General features: G+C 32.5%; 1 protein-coding gene across 2 annotated transcripts in view; it reads left to right on the top strand.

Moving 5' to 3' along the window:
• kcnh1a (potassium voltage-gated channel, subfamily H (eag-related), member 1a) overlaps positions 1-13,471 on the top strand; it is a 78,784-nt gene that overhangs the window by 63,589 nt on the left and 1,724 nt on the right. The window lies entirely within an intron of this gene.

The following is a 13,471-nucleotide window of genomic DNA, read 5'->3' on the forward strand; positions in this document are numbered from 1 at the left end:
ATTGACTCAATACGTCCCATCATGACCCTGCGTGTGTTTGGCAGGTGTGAGTGAATCAGTCGTCGCTGAGGGATCAGATTCTGTGAGGTTGTGATGAGTGTGGTAAATCTGATCTTAGATCAGTGACAAAACCAGTCAGTCAGCACGAGCAACACAGCAGTATTTCTGTACAAAAATCTGCAGCTTATTGACTCACCAAGTGCCCATCTCATAAACAAACATCAGTCTTTTAATTCTGTTTTCTAGGAAAAATGATTCACCCTTTCCAAACACACACAGGTCTATAAATATCACTAAACTAAAAGTTCTTAGAAAAAAGACAGCAAAGCAGGTACACAAACATGATGATTAAAATAAACATCCATTTGAGGTTAATAATAGTTATAATCTATTCAGCACAGCGCCTCATAAGTCACTTGGTTTGAACGTGTACGGATCGTTCTGGCTTATTCCTGTGACTCAGACTTTGGCGCATAGTTAAATTAGGCTGTGATTAATTGCGAGGCAGGAATATGAGTATGTTATTAATGTTAGTGTGTTTCAAGCACACTACCAGTTAAAAGTTTTTGAACTGTAAGACTTCTGCTCACCGAGTCTGCATTCAGTTGATCCAAAGTACAGCAAAAACAGTAAAAATTTGAAATATTTTTACTATTTATTTAACTATTTAATATATTTAAAAATGTAATTTATTCCTGTGATCAAAGCTACATTTTCAGCATGATTACCCCAGTCTTCAGAGATCATTATATTATGCTAATTTGCTGTTTAAGAAACATATTATCAATATTTAAAACAGTTGAGTGCATTTTTAAGGATTTCAGGATACTTTGATAAATAGAAAGATCCAACGATCAGCATTTGTCTGAAATATAAGGTTTTTGTGACATTATACACTATACTATGCATATCTTTTTTTTTGGTAAAGAAATTATAGAAATTAATACTTTTATTTAGCAAGGATGCTTTAAATTAATCAAAAGTGATGATAAAGACATTTATAATGTTACAAAAGATTTCAGATAAATGCTGTTCTTCCAAACTTTCTAATCATCAAGGAAACCTAAAAAAAAATCTGTTCAGCTGTTTTCAACATAATAATATTAATTATAAATGTTTTTTGAGCAGCAAATCATAATATTAGAATGATTTCTGAAGGATCATGTGACTGAAGTAATGATGCTAAAATTCAGCTTTGAAATCACAGGAATAATTACATTTTGAAATATATTCAAATAGAAAAAAGTTACTTTAAATACAGTTACTTTTTGTGTACTTTGGATCAAATAAATGCAGGCTTGGTGAGCAGTTTTAAAAAAAAAAACAAAAAATCTTACTGTTCAAAAACTTTTGACAGCTAGTGACCTTAATTCCTTATAATGTTTAAAAATAAGTCTCTTATGCTCAGCAAGGTTGTTTATTTGACCAAAAATACCGTAAAATCTGTAATATTTTGAACAATTATTATAATTTAATACGACTATTTTCTATTTGAATATATTTTAAAATGTAATTTATTTCTGTGATGGCAAAGCTGAATTTCCAGTCTGACAAGATCCTTCAGAAATCCTTCTGTAACGGTGCTAAAATCATTTTTAATGTTGAAAACAGCTGTTGCTTAATATTTTTGAGAAAACCAATACTTTTTAACGAAGAGAAAGTTCAAAATAACACCTTTTATTTAAAATAGAAATCTTTCGGAACAATGTAAAATTCTTTACTGTCACTTTTGATCAATTTAGTGCATCCTTGCTGAATCAATTTGTACATTTCTTTAAAATAAAATCTTATTAACCACAATTTTTTGAAAAGTAGTGTACAGGTGGAGCGATGTTACTTAAAAGCATCTTAAAATGAAATAAAACATCATTCATCACTTCCCCAAAATAGTATAATCATAAATGACATAAATACACAATGTGATTCGAACATCCAACTTGTGCATCCAATTCAATTTAAAAAGCGATCACTCAAATACAAAATATGTAACATATTTAAATGATAAACAATAGCGTATTGTCTCAATTTAAGCATGAATTAAAGATGAAATTGTAACTTTCACTGTTGACAGGGTGGAAAGGGAAGTAGTGATAGGTAAAAGAGAAAAGTAAAACAGTAGAGGTAAGAGAGGTGTGCGTATGCTTTCATTTCAGAGTGTTATGGGATATTTTTTCTGCTTCGATGTGCACACAGTCGGCTTTTAGTTTGAATTATGAAACAGCGGAGATGTGAGTGCTCCCTCTCGCCCCGCTGTCTCTCACTGCCCCCTCCTTCCCCTCGTTTTTACCGTTATCCCCAGACTAACACCTTCAACATCACACACACATTTTGAACACCTTGAGAGCTGCAGAATCAGTTTCCCTGTTTGATGATGATATATTTAGGGGGAGAAAAGCGAAAGAACAGAATACACAAGAGGGTCGTGCGTGCGCGGGAGTGCGAGGGACGCGTGGCAACAGAAGGATTCTAACAATACACCAATAGGAATCTCTGTGTGAGCGCATAATGCCACCCTCCTCTTACACGCAGCAGACGCACACACCTTTGTGTAACACTTTAGCTTTTGTTATGTAATCCTTCTCTGCATGTCTGTCCTTTCTCTGCTTCGGATATCATTCAAGGGCGAGGGTTTACAAAACGCCAAAAACAATGGCAGTTCTCTGTATTTGTCTCTGAGTGCTGACAGGCGCAGTATTCACTCAAATACGAAGAATTTGATGCTTTGTGCAGTATTTTCTGATTTAAAGGAATGTTATTTGACATAAGTACAATTTAGAGTGTCAGAAAATCATTTGGACTCAGTTTGTAAAAAGTAAACTTGCACTTAAAGAAATGGTTCACCCAAAAATAAAAATTCTGTTAATAATTACTCACCCTCATGTTGTTCCAAACCCATAAGTTTATTTTCTGAACACAAATTACGATATTTTTGATGGCAGATTTTGGGAACGTTTCAGCTGCGTTGCTGTCTATGCAGAGTCAGAAAGCTCTTGTGTTTCATCAATAAAATCTTAATTTGTGTTCTGAACAGTGTTGTTTTCGTCAACGATGGCGATGACGAAATCATTTAGTTGACGCCACTTTTTTCCATGACGATAACGAGACGTTGACGAGATAAAAATGGCTCGTTGATGACTAAAACATGACGAGACGTGAGTGAGTTTTCGTTGACGAGACGAGAATAGACGAAAATGTTAGTGGGTGGTCCGTCAGACGTTTAAAATGCATGACATTTCTGCTTATTGTGCATGCCAATTAAAACCTAGTATCTACCGCTATGGCAAGCCGTTTAGCATTAAAAACTCTTTGCCATACTAGTATGGCAAGCCATTTTAGCATTCCATCCTTGTTTGTCTTTTATGTTTTAAAACATTCCTTCATTATTGTAATTATTGGTGAAAATAGTCGATCAGGAAGCTCACATTGTGTTGAACTATAGATCTGCTATTTTCAGAACTTAAGTGACACTACCCAACAGCAAAATACTTACTGACCTACATTAATTTGTTAAAAGACTACTTTTTCCCCTTTTTTTTTGACTAAAACTAGACTAAAACCTTTTTGACTTTTCGTCGACTAAAACTAGACTAAAACCTTTTTGACTTTTCGTCGACTAAAATTGGACTAAAACTATCACATATAGAAGTGACTAAAATTGGACTGAAACTAATAACCATTTTAGTCCAAAAGACTAAGACTAAGACTAAATCTAAGATGGTTGTCAAAAACAACACTGGTTCTGAAGAAGAACAAAGGTCTTAAGGGTTTGGGATGACACAAACATGAGTAATTAATGACAGAATTTTAATTTTTGAAAAATCAATTTAGGCCTCATTGATTTTTATCCACAAAATTATCCCCAAATAATGTTTTTGTTTTCCCACTCAAAAACAAAAGGTTCATAAGATCAAATTTAATGAGGTCGATAAGCATTTGCTTCCGAAAAGAGATACAAAACGTGTGCTAATTGTGCTAAAATCAATCCATATTAATTTTAGATATTATAGCATAATGATAGCTTTATATGCAATTAAAAAAAACTGATTACTGACTGAAAAAAGGCATTTATTTAAGTATTTTCATCATAGCACAAGTGATGCATTTCAATAGAAATCAATAAGGACGTTTGTACCAGTGGGTTATGAAGCTTGTATATTTCTTAAAGCAAAAATATATGAAATATGACTGACTGATTGTGTGTACAGATGTACTTCCTGAGGATGAAGTTTGCTCCACACACTCTTAAAAATAAAGGTCCCAAAAGGGTGTTTTTGCAGTGAAGCCATAGAAGAACTATTTTTGGTTCCCCAAAGAACCGTGCAGTGAAGAGTTCCTAATAGAACCATTCTAAAGACAATTTTGAAAAGATTTAAGCAGACACTCAACACAGAATAGGCTTGAATTTGGGAATCTGCTCAAGAAAAGCCTTCAACTCTGAATTGTACATGAGCTGCAATTAGGGATGCTCATTTCGGTTAATTTCCCTGACCGACAACCGCTGCTCGTTATCCGAACATTAACCGTTAACTGATAAAATTAGAATAATAAATTAGTTTAAAATAAAAATAGAATGCACGAGTATCTGTGATGATACATTAAAAATACAAGCAAATGTTTTATTTTAACGTGCAAACAGCAGCATACAGAGCAACAACAAAAACTGTATTGACATACTTAAATTATCAGCAGCGGTTCTGAGAACAGAGAAAATTTGAATGAAAAAAAAAAGAATAATATAAATAGGCCTACACTAAATATGTATAAATTAAATAACTACCTAATTAAGATGACAAAACTAAAACACACCGAATCCTTTTATGCGCTTTGAAAAACTCTACCGGAATTATTCTTCTCGGCGGACATAAAAATATATAGCAGGCCAGCCAATACCTCAGTGTGCCTAGTTTTTAACATGTCCACATGCTGTACGGATAGGCAGGACCGCTGCCTGTTAACTCTTAGATCCGCGAAAAAAACACCATCACAAAAACCCTTTCAATTTGCGGTTCTGGACTTCCATCCATTGTCATATGCGTGTGGAGAAGCGCGTGTTTTACAGCGTTCAGCAATAGCCAATCACAGACATGTATGTTGATTCGATTATCACTGTGGCCAATCACAGGAGGCTATGTTACAATCCACTCACCAACCAAAGTGCCGGTTTCAGTTTTGCTGATTTCTACACTTTCGCGAACTCTCTTATTAAAGCAAAGAAAGTGTTGGCATTATATAAATAAGAGATTAACTGTGCAGTGTAAAGGTTATTTTATTACTTTTTAAGTTTATGAGATTGCGATGAACTACTCTAGGATGGGTGATAGCTTTCCAGTGATTGTAACGGGAGCGCCTATTGCGCACTTTCTAGACTATAATTCATTCAGAATTTGAATACATTCACTTACGCATTCATTCTCTAATAACCCAATAACGCCACTTGCCATTGAGTTGCATATACTACATCAGTTTACTAAGTAAAGGTGAAGCGAAATATGTCTGTAGTACAGCCACACTGCACGTGTCGACATGCGCGCGTGAGTAAACAGATAACTTACAAATAGCATTATTTCTTTCACCATGCAGCAAGCGTAAAAAAAAAAAAAAAAAAAAAAGAATAGAATAAAACCCTTTTAAACCGTTTAACTGATAGTAATAATCGGTTAAAATTCTTACTGTCGGTTAACGGTTAAACGGTCAATATGAGCATCCCTAGCTGCAATAAATAACTTAGAACTTAATATATCTTGCAATATTCACAATACCAAACGCAGGCTCTCCAGGATAGTGTGTGATCTCTGTATAAAAAAGATACCTGGAGTGTTTTAAGTCTATATATTGCATAATGTTGCACAGTCAGACCATTGACTATCAGAATAAAGGCAAGTTCATTTTGCAGCTTATTCTAGCCTTAACTGCCTGTTTAGACTCTAAGAGATTTAATGCAAAGTGTCCAACCACAGTTTTATTTTGTTTAATAAAATGACGATAAATTATTATTCACCAAAAAAAATTCCGTGGAACCAGTGTTGTTTTTGACAACCATCTTAGATTTAGTCTTAGTCTTAGTCTTTTGGACTAAAATGCTTCTTAGTTTTAGTCAAATTTTAGTCACTTCTATATGTGATAGTTTTAGTCCAATTTTAGTCGACGAAAAGTCAAAAAGGTTTTAGTCTAGTTTTAGTCGACGAAAAGTCAAAAAGGTTTTAGTCTAGTTTTAGTCAAAAAAAGGGAAAAAATGAAGTCTTTTAACAAATTAATGTAGGTCAGTAAGTATTTTGCTGTTGGGTAGTGTCACTTATAAGTTCTGAAAATAGCAGATCTATAGTTCAACACAATGTGAGCTTCCGGATCGACTATTTTCATCAATAATTACAATAATGAAGGAATGTTTTAGAACATAAAAGACAAACAAGGATGGAATGCTAAAACGGCTTGCCATACTAGTATAGCAAAGAGTATTTAATGCTAAAACGGCTTGCCATAGCGTCAGATACTTTTTAAGTTTTAATTGGCATGCACAATAAGCGGAAATGTCATGCATTTTAAACGTCTGACGGACCACCCACTAACATTTTCGTCTATTCTCGTCTCATCAACGAAAACTCACACACGTCTCGTCATGTTTTAGTCATCAACGAGCCATTTTTATCTCGTCATCGGCATCGTTGACAAAAACAACACTGCGTGGAACACAAAAGAAGATATTTTGAAAGATGTTTTTTTTTTTTCAACCATATAATAAAAGTCAGTGGAGTCAGATCCCCCTTGGCTTTAATTGTATGGACAAAAACAGTTAAAAAGTGTAAATGAATTGAAATTAAACAGTTATTGACATATTAAAATATTATTGCACACCTATCCGACTACAAAGAACATTTTCTGCATTTGAAAGGTTCAATAGATGTTCAAGGTTCTTCATAGAACCATTGATGCCAATAAGGAAACTTTCGTTTTAAGAGTGTCTGTTTTCATTGTTTGAATTACCAAATTAGTTTTGGTTAATTTTACAAATTCAGAGTTAATTTTGTGGAAATAAAAATCACATCACAGATCACAGTCGTTTTGAGCTTAAGTTGTATTTAAAGGGATAGTTAACCCGATAATGAAAATTCAAACCCATAAGACCTTAAAGGAGAACTCCGGTGTGATATTGACCTAAAGTGTATTGAATCATGATACCGAGTGTGAACGTACCTTGCATATCTCATCTCGTCTTGTCCACTGCAGTCCGAAATCTGGGGTTAGTTAGCCGATGCTCACAACAGGTTGTCAATGATGGTGAATAGGGCATCGGAATAGCCATGTAAATAAATCACTGTTTTACGCCATTTACGAGGCACAAAGTTGCTCCACACTTCATTGGTAGACTTCCAAGGGCCCTGACATTTAAAACGAGACATTGAGAACTCAGAAAAAGCACCGGTAGTTTATTTACAAGAAGATTTATACAGACAGTAACTGCAAGAAATTCAATACACTTTAGGTCAATATCACACCGGAGTTCTCCTTTAATTCATCTTTGAAACACAAATTAAGATATTTTTGATGAAATCCAATTGACCTGAAGAAATTGGTAAATAAAGCTGTTATTTTTCTTTTCTTCGAAAATAAGCTTCTCGTAGCTTCATAAAATTAAGGTTGAACCACAGATGTCACATGGACTATTTAAACAATGTCCTTACTATCTTTCTGGGCCTTGAATGTGTCAGTTGCATTGCTGTCTATTCAGGGTCAGAAAGCTCTCGGATTTTCATCAAAAATATCTTAATTTATGTTCTGAAGATAAATGAAGGTCTTAACGGGTTTGGAACGACATGAGGGCGAGTAATTAATGACAGAACTTTCATTTTTGTAGAACTATCCCTTTAATGAATGCTGTAAATGTTTTGAAAGTCAATGGGGTCCGACACAGTACTGGACTCCACTTACTATCATTGTATGAGCAAAAAAACAAAAACATTTTTTTCTAGTTTGACAGATATAGTATGAATATCTGTGCTAAAGCTGGCTACAAACATGTGTACGAATACCGTGGCTTAGAAATATGGATGATGGCTATAAGGGTGGATTTATTTCTGGATAGTGGAAGGGCCTGTGTGTGTCTGTGTCCAGGATTGGAATGGCTGAATGGGAGGGCAGCGGTCTGGTCATTACTGTCCATCATCTCTGCAACGCAGAGAAAAGCAAGACCCTTGACGTCATTCAGAAGCGCAATCTACTGAGGCTGTCTATCTGTCTGACTGATTTTTTCAGTTCTCTCATTCGGCCTGCATTCTCAGAGGGAGCGGCGGCGATATATTTCTCCACCTGCTGCCAAACACGATGAGTTATTTAGAGTTCAATTACAAAGAAACATTACATTTGGATGGAAAGTGGCGATATGACAAATCTGAGCACATTAAAGGCCAAATGAAACAATTGTATGTGAGACATCATGGGGGAATGCCTAATACGCTCTGTTTCTCCCACTAATACACACCGCTTGAGGATTATTTTGTGGTGTCTAAACTCAACAATGGAAAAGAATTTGATTTTGTGATTGTGTGCATAGCCACCATTTTTCGCCATGGTTGATTTTTGTTCCCACCACTTTATGAAATTGCTTGCAGCTAGATGTATTTAATAAAGGGGAACGCTTTCCAATTGTTAATGTTTTTTTGATGCTGGAATTTGTCATTTTTAATGTTTGACTGAGTTTTGTCATTTTGGAAAGTGACAGTGGCAATGTTCTCTCCCACACACAGCTCTCAGACAAATATGCGCTCAAACTCACAAAACACAAAAGTGAAACAAATGTCCTCCTATTCTTGTTATTCATCCACTGATAAAATAAATGTAATTGTGAGATAAATGTTAAAATAACAAATAAGGTTGAATTGTAAAATATAATTTTTATGTAAAGTTACACTGTGAGATATAAAGACGAAAACTGGGAGATGGAAAGTCAGACTGGGGGATATAAAGTCAGAATTCTGATATATGAGGTCAAAAAGGGATATAAAAAGTGAAACTGTAATATATGATGCCAAAATCAGAAGATATTAAATCAAATTAGTGGGATATAAAGTCAAACTGGGAGATATTAAGTCAAATTGTAAGATATTACATTAGATATTACATTATAAAGTCTGTAAAACCCTGTATAAATTTAAAACTGATATATAAAGTCAAAATTATATACTTAAAAAATTCTAAGACATGGTAAAATTGGGATCTATAAATTAAACAAAATTGATATGTGAAGTCAAATTGAGAGATATTTAGTCAAACTGTAAGATATAAACTCAAATTAAAATTAATTATAACTCAAAGTAGGGAGATATGTGACCCTGGACCACAAAACCAGTTTTAAGTAGCATGGGTATATTTGTAGCAATAGCCAAAAATACATTGTATGGGTCAAAATTATCGATTTGTCTTTTAAGCCAAAAATCATTAGCATATTAAGTAAAGATCATGTTCCATGAAGATATTTTGTAAATTTTCTACCATAAATATATAAAAACTTGATTTTTGATTAGTAATATGCATTGCTAAGAACTTCATTTGGACAACCTTTAAGGCGATTTTCTCAATATTTAGATTTTTTTTTGCACCCTCAGATTCCAGGTTTTCAAATAGTTGTATCTCAGACAAACATTGTCCTATTTTAACCATATATCAACGAAAAGCTTATTTACTCAGCTTTCAGATGACGTAAGAATCTCAATTTCGACAAATTTACACTTATGACTGGTTTTGTGGTCCAGGGTCACATATAAGGTCAAACTGTAATATATAAAGACAAAATTGTAAGATATAAACTCAAACTTGTAAGATATAAAGTCAGATTGGGAGATATAAAGCCAAATTGTGAGATATTAAGTCAAATTGTAAAATATTACATTAAATTGTAAGATATAAATTGGGATGTATGAAGTCAAAAATGTTTGATATATGAAGTAAAATTAAGAGATATTTAGTCAAACTGTAAGATATAAACTCAATTTAAAATAAATATGAAACTATGAGATGTAAACTCAAACTTGTGAGATATAAGACATTAAGAAAGATACAAACTGTAAGATACTGTATAAATTTAAAATTCTTAATATATATAGTGTATATTGTGGGCTATAAAGTAAAAGTTCTAAGACAACATAAAAAATTGAGATCTATAAAGTCAAAAATGTTATATGATGTATATAACATATTATATATGAAGTAAAATTAATAGATATTTAGTTAAACTATAAGATATAAACTTAAATTAATATAAAACTATGGGATGTAAACTCAAAGTAAGGAGATACAAAGTCAAACTGTAATACTTAGACAAAATTGTAAGATATAAACTTAAACTTGTGAGATATAAACCAAATTCAGAGATATTAAGTTAAACTGTAGGATATAAAGTCTGTTTGTAAGATACTGTATAAATTCAAAACTCTAATATATAGTGTAAATTGTGGGCTATAAAGCAAAACTGGGATCTATAAAGTCAAAAATGTTTGATATATGAAGTAAAATTAAGAGATATTTAGTCAAACTATATAATATAAACTTAAATTAAAATTAATATGAACTATGAGATGTAAACTCAAATTAAGGAGATACAAAGTCAAATTGTAATACATAAAAAGACTAAATTGTAAAATATATAAACTTGTGAGAAAGTAAAAATTTTAAGACATTGTAAAATTGGGATCTATAAAGTCAAAAATGTTTGATATATGAAGTAAAATTAAGAGATATTTAGTCAAACTGTAAGATATAAACTCAAATTAAAATTAATATGAAACTAAGTTGTAAACTCAAAGTCAGAAGATACAAAGTCAAACTGTAATACACAATGACAAAATTGTAAAATATAAACTCAAACTTGTGGAATTTAAAGCCAAACTGAGAGATATTAAGTCAGATTGTAACATATTACATTCAGTTGTAAGACATTAAGTTAAACTGTAAGATATAAAGTCTGTTTGTAAGATACTGTATTAATTCAAAACTGATATATAAAGTAAAATTGGGACCTATAAAGTCAAAAATGTTTGATATATATAGTACAATTAAGAGATATTTAGTCAAAATTCTAAGATATAAACTCAAATTAAAATGCATATGAAACTATGATATTAAGTTAAACCGTAGGATATAAAGTCTGTTTGTAAGATACTGTATAAATTCAAAACTCTAATATATATAGTGTAAATTCTGGGCCATAAAATAAAATTGGGATCTGTCAAGTCAACAATGTTTGATATATGAAGTGAAATTAAGAGATATTTAGTCAAACTATAAGATAAACTTAAATTAAAATTAATATTAAACTATGAGATGTAAACTCAAAGTAAGGAGATAAGTCAAGGAATAAGTCAAATTGTAATAAAGACAAAATTGTAAGATATAAACTCAAACTTCTCAAATTCTGAGATATAAACTCAAATTCTGAGATATTAAGTTCAACTGTAAGATATAAAGTCTGTTTGTAAGATACTCTATAAATTCAAAAGTCAAAATTGTGGGCTATAAAGTAAAAATTCTAAGACAATGTAAAATTGAGTTCTATAAAGTTAAAAATGTTTGATATACGAAGTAAAATGAAGAGATATTTAGTCAAACTGTAAGATATAAACTCAAATTAAAATTTATATAATTAAATAAGACTATGAGATGTAAACCCAAAGTAAGGAGATACAAAGTCAAACTGTACTGTAATACATAAAGACAAAATTGTGAGAAATAAACTCAAACGTGTGAGATATAAAGTCTATATAATATCTATATATATATATATCTATATATAAAGAATATAAAGTTGAAAGATATTAAGTTAGATTGTAAGATTTAGCATTAAACTGTAAGACATTAAGTCAAACTGTAAGATATAATGTCTACAAGATACTGTATAAATTTAAAACCGAGTCAAAGTTGTAGGCTTTAAAGTAAAAAGACAACAAAATTGTGTTCTATAAAGTATAAAACTGACAGATATTTAGTCAAACTGTAAGATATAAACTCAAATTAAATTTAAACTACGAGACGAAACTCAAAGTCGGGAGATATAGTCAGATTGGGATATTTAAGTCAAATTGTGAGATATTAAGTCAGATTGTAAGATATTACATTAGACTGTAAGATATTAAGTCAAACTGTAAGATTCTGTTTGTAAGATACTGTATAAATTAGAAACTGATATATAATGTCAAAAATGAAGGCTATAAAGTAAAAATTCTAAGACAATGTCAAATTGGGATCTATAGAGTCAAAAAATTCTGATATATATAGATAAAAACTCCAACTGTTGAAATTATGAGATGTACACTCAAAGTAGGGAGATGCAAAGTCAAAAAGTCACAGAAGACAAGTTCATACCAGGTGTAAAGGCCATGTGTATCACCTGACCACTTGTGATTGGATCCCTTTAGACAGATGTGGATAGCAGGTCATGTGTGTCATTTGTTGAAACAGTGTTTGTGTTTGATGTGTTTTGAAAGGAAAAGTCTGTCTCTTGTCACAGAAGACGATGACTTCTAAACCCCCCAAAGCTACACCTGAATTTATCACAAACACCCTTTGACGGCCTGTTCACACATACACAACATTTACACAGCCTTTCAAAACATTCACAGTATATATGAGATGATAGCCTTCAGCTTTATTCTCAGATGAAATGTATGAGTTGAATCAATAACAATAAACACATGGCCAAAGTAAAATAAAATTGTGAAATTATTCACTGCACATAACAAACAAGCTTCCACAGCACTACAGCACTATCTTCTCCTACTAGGCATGAGAGGAGAGCATGTGTGTGTTGTTCTGTTCCCAGTAATTTCACAGACAGATTGGCAGTACAGATGCTTGGGCGCTCTGTCCCTCTTAATGAATATTCAGAAGATCAATATGAATATTAACATATTGAAGATGGAGTCATACAAATGCACCGTCCAGCTTGCAATAGTGACAGGAACAAACTGTCACAGTATGCAGGCAGGGGTGTGTGTAACACACAAATATGCGTCTTATTTTAATACGCTTTTTTACCATTGTAATTATTAAACCCTCCTACCAACCAAACAAAACTGAATGCCATTATGTGTCTGTAAGAGAGAAATAGATGCTCTAACCAAAGTGCAGCATAAAATCGCTCCCTCCAGACCCACATACGCTAAGATTTAAGCAGACACTCAACACAGAATAGGTTTGACTTTGGGAATCTGTTCATGAAAAGCCTTCAACTCTGAATTATACATGAGCTGCAATAAATAACTTAGAACTTAGCATATCTTGCAATATTCACAACACAGTGAGCGTGATCACTCTATAAAGAAGATACCTGGAGTGTTGTAAGTCTATATATTGCATAATGTTGCACAGCCAGACCTTTGACTATCAGAATAAAAGCACTACTACTTATACAAATCTACTTATATGTTAAGATGTATTATTGTAAGCATTATAGATAGTTTGTGTTTCTGGTGTAGAACCCAAC

This window comes from Garra rufa, chromosome 21, assembly GCF_049309525.1.
Source record: "Garra rufa chromosome 21, GarRuf1.0, whole genome shotgun sequence".
NCBI classification, from domain to species: domain Eukaryota; kingdom Metazoa; phylum Chordata; class Actinopteri; order Cypriniformes; family Cyprinidae; genus Garra; species Garra rufa.